This window comes from Panthera pardus, unplaced genomic scaffold, assembly GCF_024362965.1.
Source record: "Panthera pardus isolate Hobbes unplaced genomic scaffold, ASM2436296v1 HiC_scaffold_12, whole genome shotgun sequence".
In the NCBI taxonomy this organism is placed as follows: Eukaryota; Metazoa; Chordata; class Mammalia; order Carnivora; family Felidae; genus Panthera; species Panthera pardus.
This window is the reverse complement of record NW_026526677.1, coordinates 39,321,146-39,333,299: the sequence shown is the minus strand read 5'-3', so window position 1 is coordinate 39,333,299 and position 12,154 is coordinate 39,321,146. Positions and strand designations below refer to the sequence as shown.

The following is a 12,154-nucleotide window of genomic DNA, read 5'->3' as shown; positions in this document are numbered from 1 at the left end:
CAGTAGTAGAATTACTAGATAATATGGAAATTCTATTTTTAATTTTTTGAGGAGCCTCCATACTGTTTTCCACAGTGGCTGCACCAGTTTGCATCCCCAACAGTGCACAAGTGTTCCTTTTTCTCCACATCCTCACCAGCACTTGCTATTTCTTGTGTTTTTATTTTAGCCATTCTGACAGATAGAAAGTGATATCTCATTACGGTTTTAGTTTATTTTTCCCTGATGATTAGTGATGTTGCATATCTTTTCATGTGTTTGTTGGCCGTCTGTATGTCATCTTTGGAAAGATGTCTGTTCAGGTCCTCTGCCCATTTTTAATCAGATTATTTGGGGTGGGGGAGGGGGTTGGTATTCAGTTGCATTAGTTCTTTACATATTTTGGATATGAAGCCCTTATCAGATATATCATTTGTAAATATCTTCTCCCATTCAGCAGGTTGTCTTTTTGTTTTGTTGATGGTTTCCTTTACGGTGCAAAAGCTTTTTATGTTGGTGTAGTCCCAATAGTTTAATTCTGCTTTTGTTCTCTTTGCCAGAAGAGACATAGAAACAAAAATGTTTATACAGCTGATTCAAAGAAATTACTGCCTATGTTTTCTTCTAAAAATTTTATGGTTTCAGGTCTCACATTTAGGTCTTTAATCCATTTTGTGTTTATGAATAAGACTGATTTTACCACTTCTAGGTATATACCCAAGAGAAATGAAAACATGTCCATACAAACGCTTATACATCAATGCTTATTGCAGCATTATTCATAATAGCTAAAAAGTGGAAACAAACCAGATGTCCATCCCCTGAAGAATGAATAAACAAAATGTGCTATATCCATACAGTGAAGTAATATCTGGCCATAAAACAAAATAGGTTCTAGTACATAATACAACACAGATGAGGCTTGAAAACGGTATGTTAAGTACAAGTGCTAACTACAGAAGGATTCCATTTATGTTAAATGTTTAGAATAGGCAAATCTGTAGAGAGGGCTGGGATTAGAAGGGGATACAGGATATCTTTTTGGGGTAATAAAAATGTTCTAAAATTAGATTGTTGTACAAGTCTGACTATTCTTTAAAAACTGAATTATACAGCTTACTTAAATAGAATTTTATATGTGAATTGTATCAGAGGAAGAAAAAAACCTACACTTAGGACATCCTAGTAACGGTATAGAATTCAAGGAGAAAAAAAATTTTCTTTTTAATATTTATTTATTTTTGAGAGAGAGCGCACGCACAGGGGAAGGGCAGAGAGCAAGAGAGACAGAGGATCCAAGCAAGCTCTGCCCCGTCACCGCAGAGCCCCATGTGGGGCTCAAATTCACGAACTGTGAGATCACGACCTTTGCTGAAGTCAGGTTCTTAACCAGCTGAGCCACCATATGCCCCAAGGAGAAAATCTTAAAAGCAGTCAGTGGGGCTATGAGTAGAGTGCTGGAATTATCTTCAAGGGAGCAGTAAATAGACCAATAAATGTTATCTTAACAGAAACAACAGAATTAAAAAGATAATACAGTGATGATATCCTCAGTGTACTAAAAGAAAATAGCTGCCAACCCTGAATTTTACACAACTAAAATATCTTTTAGAATGAATCTGGGGGCACCTGTGTGGCTCATTTGGTTGAGCGTCCAACTTCAGCTCAAGTCATGATCCCACGGTTTGTGAGTTCAAGCCCACATTGGGCTTGCTGCTGTCACCTCAGAGTCTGCTTTGAATCCTCTGTCCCCCTCTCTTTGTCCCTCCCCCACTTGCGTGCTCGCTCTCTCAAAAATAAATAAATATTTTTCAAAAAGATAAAAGGGGTGCCTGGGTGGCTCAGCTGGTTAAGCATCCGACTTTAACTCAGGTCATGATCTGGCAGTTTGTGGGCTCGAGCCCCATGGTGGGCAGGCTGGAGCCTGCTTCGGATTCTGTGTCTCCCTCTCTCTCTCTCTCTCAAAAATAAACATTAAAAAAAAAAAAGATTAAAAAAAAGAATGAATCTGAAATTTAAAAAATTTCAGATGAACAGATAAAAAGAGGGAAAGACAGTTTGTCCCAGACAACCTGTACTAACCTATATTATACTCAGGAGATACAAATAGGTATTCAGGCAAACAGAGAATGACCCCAATGGAAGGCCAGTATATAGGAAAAAATAAAGATTAACAAAAATGGTAAATACGCACATACCAGTAGTTCCACTGTTAGGTGTATACCCAACAACAGTTAATACATATGTTCACCAAAAGACATAGTCATAAGAGAATGTTCATAGCACTACTCATAAAAGCCCCGACTTAAAATTACTTAGTGCCTGTCAATCGTAGACTGGATAAATAAACTGTATAGTCACATATGCCTTACAGCCATTTAACAGTTTAAGTAATACACAACAGTATAAATGAATCTAAAAAAGCAACAAGGAAAGTAGCCAGTGACAAGCACTACCTGATGTATGATTCCATTTATGCTGAAGTATATAATCAGGAAAATGAATCTGTATTCTTAAAAATCAGTATAGTAGTGAGGTAACAAGTGTTGGTGAGGGTGTAGAGAAAAGGAAACCCTTGTGCACTTTTGGTGGAAATGTAAATTAGTATAGCCACTATGGAAAACAGTTATGGAGGTACCTCAGAAAATTAAAAATAGAACTAACAGGCACCTATGTGTCTTAATTAAGCATCTGACTCTTGATTTTGGCTCAGGTCATGATCTTAACTTCAGGTTCATTGGTTAAGGTGCTGGCAGCGCAGAGCCTGCTTGGCATTCTGTCTGTCTCCCTCTCTCTTTGCCCCTCCACTGCTTGCTCTCTATTTCTTTCTCAAAATGAATAAAAAACAAAAACTTTAAAAGAAAATAGAACGAGCATATGATCCAGCAATCCCACTTCTGAATATCTGTCCAAAGGAAATGAAAATAGGATCTCAAGGAGATAGATGCACTACCATATTTTTTGCAGTGTTATTCACACCAGCCAAACTATGGGAGCAACCTAAGTGTCCATCAATAGATGAATGGATAAAAAAGATATGGGGGGGGGGGTGTCCACACATAATGGACTATATTATTCAGCCATAAAATGAAGGAAATCTTGCCATTTTCAACAACATGGACACTCCTTGAGGGAACTACACTAAGTGAAAGAAGTCAGACAAAGACAAGCTGCATGCTATCATTTATATGTGCAATCTAAAAAAACTAAATGCATAGGGGACGCCTGGGTGGCTCAGCCGGTTAAGCGTCTGACTTGGGCTCAGGTCATGATCTCGTGGTTCGTGGGTTCGAGCCCCCCACCAGTCTTTGTGCTGACAGCTCGGAGCCTGGAACCTGCTTGGGATTCTGTGTCTCCCTGTCTCTCTCCCCCTTCCCTGCTCGTTCTCTCTTTTCTCCCTCTCTTCCTCTCTCTCTCAAAAATAAACATTAAAAAAGTAAGACAAAAGCTTTTTAAAAATGAAAATGTTAATAAATGTCAGTGAGTTTCGAGTGTACAAAACAGTATCTTGTGTTTATAGCTAGGAAGAAATGTAGAGCAGTTAGGATATGTCAAATATCAATTTATGAAATGTCAGAGGGAAAGTACTTTTATTCTAGGCTCTAAAGAGGTGATCCCTTCTGCCCCCTAAAATCACTTTAATAAGCAAGTTTGAAATTACAAGGGAAGCAGACTAAGTAAATTTAAAAGAAATTTCAGTTATAATCTGGGACTATTTTATGTAGATCAAAAATTAATTACATTAAGGTTTTCAGTAAAGATACCTTTTTAAAAATATTTTTAGACCTATCGTCTGTTTTGCTACTTCCCATATTGCTTGGTCTATTTCTAAATGCTACTCAATTTGGCAGTATCCCTTGAGAGTTATATGGCACTTAATGTGTATTGTTCCCTAGAGGAATCATGAAAGAAAAGAAAGATGCAAATTTTCTCTTGGGATAAAATAGAAAATTAATTGAAGAAGAAAGAGTCCATAATTTAAGCTATAGTTAATATTGTGATAAAATCATAATGTATAATTTTCATATTGATTGATTACATCTTCTTAGTTTAATTACCAGTTATTACTAGCAGTGTTTGTAGTCTTTATGCAGCAGCTTGCATGGTTTATGTTTGTATTTTCATCTCGTTTGTATACACTAATGTAAGCTGTGTAATCATTCTTAGGCATTATCTTCTTACTCTTTCTTTACTTGTTTCAGACTCATCATCAGTAGGCTTTTGAGTTCTGTATTAAGATTTTGAAAGAAATACTCCAACAAAAAATGAATTGTATTTTTGTCATAGTGATTCTGCTGCATGGATTACAAACACTCTATCTCCATGCTTGGATAAACTCCATCAAAAGCACATTATCCTCCTACTTCTGTGGCCAGCTGCCTAATTGTATCTGCTGTAACCACACGCTGTTGGAACATGATACCAATGAAGAACAGAAATGATAAATTACTCCCTGCAGGTGATAGTGATAATGATAATTTTTAATTTCCTTCTTCCTCATAACGTCTAGTCTGGTCTTATTTCATTGGCTGCCATCCTGTTACATACACACGATACGTTTTCTTTAAAGAAATACTCACTACACGAAAATATATGAGAAAATAATTTATTTTTATTCCAAGTCATTGTTCTTCAAACGAGCATGTGTAAAATGAACTGCATCTACCTTTGTGTATATAGGATAAACAAAATGTGGCTTAAAACAGATTTTTAAATATTCAGTTTACAAATATTGTCAGTTCTTTTCTTCCTTTTTGTGAAACCCACAAAGAAGAACAAAGAACTCATTTTGAAAAACCGTATTCTAATGCTTAGGAATGTTTAAGATGCACAACAAAGCTATCTGCCTGAATTATTTTCGTGTATATACTTCAAATGAATTGTGGAGGATTCGCACCAAATTACAAATGCGATCAAACTGCCCAGAAGTTTACCGTATGTGCATGTATTTTCCTTTTATTCTGTTTACTTCTATTATAATCCTTCTTGTTGTTAATTAGCACAGATTCTCCTATCTCTCAGTCTAAGGACGTTTTAACTAAAATTTTTCTGAAAGTGGTACAATTCAGTGAAATTTTATTTATTTAACTGTGACCTTGTCTCCGAGGATTAACCCAACTCCTACAGATATTTTATTTTAATGCTTATTTTTCCCCTCAGCAGCTCCCTTTGCTCCTGACAAGATATACATGTGGAACAAAAGAGAAATTTATTCTGTGCTCAGGCCTTATAACCTATCTGATCTTTTTCAAGCACGTGTCAAGCTGTGCTCCAGTTATTTATTACCATTGCCTATTAGTCATCATTTTCAATTTCCTGTGGTTGTTGTTTATTCTTACATTTGAATGACTTTAACAGAAAGAGTGTAAGTTCATTGAAATTAACATTTGAAAGACCTAGAGATAGTCTGTCAAAGTGCTGGTAACAAGGTGGTGAAACTAATTGAAAAATAGTGTGGCATGTTTACGTTCTGCAGCAAAATAAATAACTTTGTCTCCAAGTCAGCTCACGTATTTGATTGGTTATAATGGCTTTGCAGAAATAAAAACACTAATCATGGTTCAGTTGGGTTTTAGGACTGTGATTCAAGTTTAAGATTTTTTCCTCTTTTTTCTAATACCTATTTTAATTATTAAGGAGCACTTATACAGTGGCGGGGGTGGGGGTGGGGGGACATGGTGGTAGAGGGAGCCCTTTCCCTTTATTTAAGTGGCATTCTATTTGAGGGTTAACACCCATTTTAAAACCAGAAATTCCCTTTGGTTTTTTCAGAGCAAGAATTTTCTACTTGCTCAGTTAGGGGGATGTTCAAAACCTGATGAGTAGATAGATTATTTGCACATAATTTTTTATCATAGGTGAATTTCTTCCTAACTTCTCATGGTTCTGCTTAATGTATGCTATGGAACTGATTTTAATACTACCCTCCACCAGACATCATTAGGAAGGTAAATCTGCTTGAGGAGTTGAAGAAACTCCATTTCAAAGGGAACTGTAAGCTAGATGTGATTTCAGATCTATCTTTGTCATAGATCCCTGCCAAATTCTCAAAACCAAAGTGAATTTATGCTTTTCATTTTTATTTATTCATCTTGAGACATAAAACCTGTTTTCTTGTTACCCCAAACTATGTAGTATCTCTTTCACTGTATTTTTGGGGGGTTAGGGGAAAGTTAGTTTCTTTTTTGATTTTGAACTAAATTTGATAGGTAGTGCAGTTTGGGGATTGGAAGACAGTTCTAAAGTATCTTTGTATTCACAAATATTTTGACTTTTTAATTTCACTGTAAAGTCATGCATCAACCTCTTCTCTTTGTTATGACCTTCTCTTTGTTATAGTGTATTGTAATTGCAATTGTTCTACCATGATAATATTGCCAGTCTGTCTTTTACCAGAGTTAAGTATAGGATGTTTTACTTTGTGTGTTTTATACATTTCAGACTTAGGTCACATTTTCTGATCATGTATATTGTTATTATTATAGAAATGTTATTGTATTGTAATTGGGGAAATTGTCTTTATTTTCAAATTCATGTAGTTCCTGTTACGTATTAGATACTGCCGTAGCCCTGGGAGTGCAGATATGAGTAGTTTTTGGGTGTTAATAAGGGAACTGATACAAAGGTAATAGTTGAATTGAGTGCATCTTCATGCAGTACTGTAGACCATTTAGCTCAAAAATGATTTATTATTATCACAGAAGCTGTTTATTTTTTTGGGGAAATGTAAATTATAGATAAGGATTAAGAATATGAACTTCCCAAATCTGTCATCCACTTTCAGTAGCTTGGTGAATATCTTTTCAGACATGTACATATATACTCATGTTTGTATAACATATAATAAGTGCCCATAATACATGTACTATTCTTTTTACCTAATATCCAAATCGATAAATATTTACCTACAAGATTACTTTTGATGGACAAAATGTTATTCCATGATATGGAAGTATTATGATTTATTAACTGGTGACCTGTTATTGAAAATTTAGGCTAAAATTGGCCTCTTGTGGCTAAATCTTTGCAAGCATACTTGATAATTTCCATGGAATTTTTTTTTAAGTTTAGAATTACTGAGTCAGTGAGTATATGCATTTGATTGAGTCCACAACACATACATACACAACAGAAAAGTCCACAAATCTTAAATGTAGTTTGAAAAAATTGAACAAAGTGAATGCCTACCGTGTATCCAGCACTCAGCTGGAGAAATAGAATATTACCAGCAGCCAGGAGCCCTCCATCTGAGTCTTTCCAGTTTCTATCGCTGTTGCAAGGGCAACTACTATCCTGACTTACAACACTGTAAGTTAGTCATACTATTTTTGAATTTTCTATATATAGATAGAATCATATATTTTGTGTCTGACTTCTTTTTAATGCAAATGTCTTGCCTTTTAATATGTATTGCTAACTGAGTTCTCTCTAGAAAGGTTATTTCAGTTTGTTCTCCCAGTATGAATGCTACTTTCCCCATTTACTGTGGATATTATTAAAGATTTGTTTTCCTCATCATTATCAAAGAAAACTGTATCTGGTTGTTTTGTTTTGTTTTTAATTTTTTTTAACGTTTATTTATTTTTGAGACAGAGAGAGACAGAGCATGAATGGGGGAGGGTCAGAGAGAGAGAGAGACACAGAATCCGAAACAGGCTCCAGGCTCTGAGCGGTCAGCACAGAGCCCGATGCGGGGCTCGAACTCACGGACCGCAAGATCATGACCTGAAGTCGGACGCTTAACCAACTGAGCCACCCAGGCGCCCCTGTATCTGGTTGTTTCAATTTACTCTTTTTTCTAAGTAGGTCAAATATTTTTTATATATGCTTTATTATTTGATTTTTCTTTTATAAATTTCCTGCTTTATCTTAATTTTTGACATATTCTTACTAATTTTGTAGTAGCTTAATGTACAAAGGACAGTGACTCTTTGTAATATATATTGCAAATGTTCTCAGATTTATTCAGCTTTTAATTTTTACACTAAAATTTTATTTTTTTATTGAAGTATAATTAACATAAAGTGTCATATTAGTTTTGGGTGTACAACATAATGGTTTAACAATGCTATACATTACTCAGTGCTCTCTGTGATAAATGTAGCTACCATTTGTCACCATAGAACATTGTTACAATATTATTGACTATATCTTCTATGCTCTACTTTTCATCTCCATGACTTACTTATTTTATACTGGAAGTTTGTACCTCTTGATCCCTTTATCTGTTTTACCCACCTCCTCCCACCTCCCCTGCAACAACTGCCAGTTTATTCTCTGTATTTAATAGTCTGGGTTGTTTTGTTTGTCTGTTTTTTAGATTCTACATATAAGTGAAATCATGTGCTGTTTGTGTTTCTTTGACTTACTTCACTTAGCATAATACCCTCTACATCCATCCATGTTGTTGTGAATGGCAAGATTTCTTTTTTTTTTTTTAATTTATCTTGAGAGAGAGAGAGAGAGCACGTGGTAGGGTGTGGGGCAGAGAGAGAGAGGGAGAGAGAATCCCAAGCAGGTTCCACATGGTCAGCATGGAGCCTGACATTGGCCTTAAACCCACGAACTGTGAGATCATGACCCAAGCTGAAATCAAAAGTTGGACATCTAACCTGATTAAGCCACCCAGGCGCCCCTAGATTTCATTCTTTTTTATGGCAGAGTAATATTCTGTTGTAAATATACACATCCTTTTTATGCATTCATCTGTTGATGGACATTTTAGGGTGCTTCCATATCTTGGCTATTGTAAATAATGCTGCAGTAACCACAGGTGCATATATCTTTTCAAATTAATATTTTGTTTTCATGGGTAAATACCCAGTAGTGGAATTACTGAATCATGTAGTATTCCTGTTTTTAACTTTTTGAAGAACTTCCGTATTGTTTTCCACAGTGTCTGCACTAGTTTACATTCCCACCAACAGAGCACAAGGGTTCCTTTTTCTTCACACTGCCATCAACACTTACTATTTCTTGTGTTTTTTATTCTAGCAATTTTGACAGATGTAAGGTAGTATCTCATTTTGGTTTTGATACCAAAGTTTTAAATTTCCATTATATTAGTTTCTGCCTGTGTGTGATGCTTAAAAAGCCTTCTTCAGTTGCAGATTTTATAAACACTTGTATATGTTGGTGTAATTTTACTCTTCCTCCTTCTAACCCCAACCCCCTGCCCTGGTCTTTTTGATTACATAAGCATACATGGAAAAATGCTACCAGATGATACAATTTTGCCTTAAACAATCATAAGTATTTTAAAGGAATTCAGGGGGAAGAGGTAGTCTTTTGTATTTACCCAGCTATTTATCATTTCTATTGCTTTTCTGTTATTTTTGATGTTTCAGGTTTCCTCCCCGTACTGTTGCTCATTAGCCTGAAGAACTGGCTTATTTAACATGTCTTCTGAAAACTCTTTTGGCAATGAATTCTTTTAGTTTTCCTTTACTAGAAAATGTGTTTATTTTGCCTTCATTTCTGAAGGATAATTTAGCCAGATAAAGAATGTTTAAAAGTCTTTCCTGCTCCAATATTTTTTTCTTTTCAATCGGAATTTCCAATTACATATATGTTAGATCCACGGGTCCCTGACGCTCTTGCATTTTTTTTTAATCTTTTTCCCCGTTTTTTTTTCCTTTTTTTGAGAGAGAGAGAGGGAAAGCACACAAGCAGTGGAGGGTCAGAGGGAGAGAGAGAGAGAAAATCCCAATTGGGATTCTCTCACAAGATCATGACCTGAGCCAGAATCAAGAGTTGGACACTTAACCAACTGAACCACCCAGGCACCCCCACCTCTGGTTTTTCAAATTAGATACTTTCTATTGATTGGTCCTCAAATTCACTGTTTTGTTTTGTTTTTTCCTCTGTAATCTCCGTTCTGCAATTCAGTCCAGGGAGTTTGTTTCAGTTATTGCATTTTTTAATTCTAAAATTTCCATTAGGTTTGGGTTTTTGGGGGGGCGAGGGGGGGTTTCTATTTCTCTACTGAGAATTCCTGTTTTTCACTTCCATGTCAGTGTGTTTTCTATAACCTCATTTCTATTCCTTCAAAACAGCATAGTTACAATTCCTGCCTTAAGATCTTTGTCTCCTAGGACTCAGGGTCATCTCAGAGTTGGCATCTTTTCTCTTGAAAGTTAGCTACATTTTCCTGGTTCTTTGTATGTTGAGTAATTTTGGATTATGTTCTAGATGTGCATGCTATGTTGTGTGTAATCTCAGTCATGTTATAATCATCTGGAAAATAGTGTTTGGTGTAAGCAGGCAATCATACCAGTTAAACTCAAAACATGAATTCTGTCCACAATGCCTGGGCAGATGGTGGTTCACATCTCAGTTTTATTCTCTGAACATTTGCTATGCTGTTTTGGGTCTCTCCTGCACATAAGCTGTTCAGGGATCGTCTGACTTGTACAAGTTTTTCAAATCTTTGTTTTGTTCTCTAGATCTTTACCTGTTGACTTAAGGTTTTCCCATGCACATTTTATTCAGAGTTAATCCTGAGACCTGTGCTAGTGATTCAGGTTTTAGTTCCATTCCCTCAGCCTTTGTTATGTTGATTTGGATCTAGCCTGCATAGTTCAGAGGTTAGGTTGAAACTTCTGTAGGTTCATGCATAGAATTAATTAGAGGATCCTCTCCTCCCCATACGTAGCTCACATTCTTCATTTTTTTTGGAGTCTAAAATTATTAGTTCTAAGTTTAGTTATTCATTGATTTCATAAAGTGTCCCAACTACAGAAGAAGACTAGCTATATTTAGGAAACTGAAGACTGAAAATTTTAATTAAAATTTATTGAGAACCTGTTATTTAACACACTTGTTCTAGGTAAGGGGCACAGCAGTATGAGTTACACATAGGCTTTCCTCTTAAATGGTTTGCAGTCTGGTAGGACAACTAACTATAATATGGTAAGTACTGTGTATAATAAGCACATTCTCTCAGCAAATATTTACTGTGTACTATGGGCCAGGCACTGCTGTAGGGACTAAGGATACAGTGGTGAACAAGACTGGCATACAGGAATAAATTTAAGAAAACACTTGAACTAACCTGTGGAGGAAATCAACTGAAGAAAGTTATGTTTTAGATATGTTCTGATTAACTGCATGGTTTTCTATAATAATTTGTATTTGAGTACCATATTGCTTTATTTATATCTATTTGACAGAATTATAAAGAGTATTTTGATTCCCTCTTGGTATCTAAAATATAATGAACCTCAACATTGAATAGTGAGCTGGTTTTGGACCCAGTTCATATTAACCTTACAGACCAATAAATTAACTTCACATTCTCAACAAAAGCAGCAGGATACACAAATTATCTTTATAGTGATTTTTCAGTAATCAGTGTCCTGTTTTTAACACTTTATAAGCTTTTTTTTAATGCCGGTTTTAAAAATAGATTATGCTAGGTCTATTAGTGAAAGAAAAACAAATGGTATCACTTAAATTTTAAATAAAAAAATGAAAAATATATATTTATCTGAATAATCATCTTTTAGAGACCTCTTTATACTATCGCAGTAACCCTTAGAGTTATTTCAGAGGTTCTCCTTTGGGTATATGCTTAAACATAAGTTTTACTTGAATACTATCACATGGTTTATCATCAGAAAAAAAAGTGACATTTAAAAATTCCATTGATTTCATCATAAAAATAGTCATAGTACTTTAAGATTGGATGCACAAGATCAGAAGAAATTAAATGAGATCTTTGTATAAAAGAGTATGTTTAAATTACGTTTATTGCTGTGTAACAAACCACCCTAAAACTGAGTGCCTTGACATCGCAGTCATTTGGATTTATTTGTGTATGATTCTGCAATCTAGACTGTACTTATCTACTGTTTCTTCTGCCGGTCCCTCCTCGGGTCCCTCATGCTGCTGCAGTTGTCTGGTTTGACTGGAGCGAAAAGGGTCCAAGATGGCTCAACTTGTACAGCAGCCTCCTTGGGACAGTGGGTCAGCTAGGGGCCGATTGAGCCTTCTTCCTTCGTGTAATCTCTCACCTTTCAGTAGTCTACCACAGTCATTTCTCTAATCAAACATGTATTGATTATTTGATTAGCCTTGTTGCCCTTCTTATTATATTGTTTCTGTGGGGGAAAGTCAAATTACGTTACTTTATTTTTACATGTAACTTCTTTTACGGGAAAAATAGTGACCTATC

General features: G+C 35.6%; 1 protein-coding gene across 1 annotated transcript in view; it reads left to right on the top strand.

Moving 5' to 3' along the window:
* The window catches only part of PRMT3 (protein arginine methyltransferase 3), a 139,240-nt gene that overhangs the window by 109,559 nt on the left and 17,527 nt on the right, over nt 1–12,154 (top strand). The window lies entirely within an intron of this gene.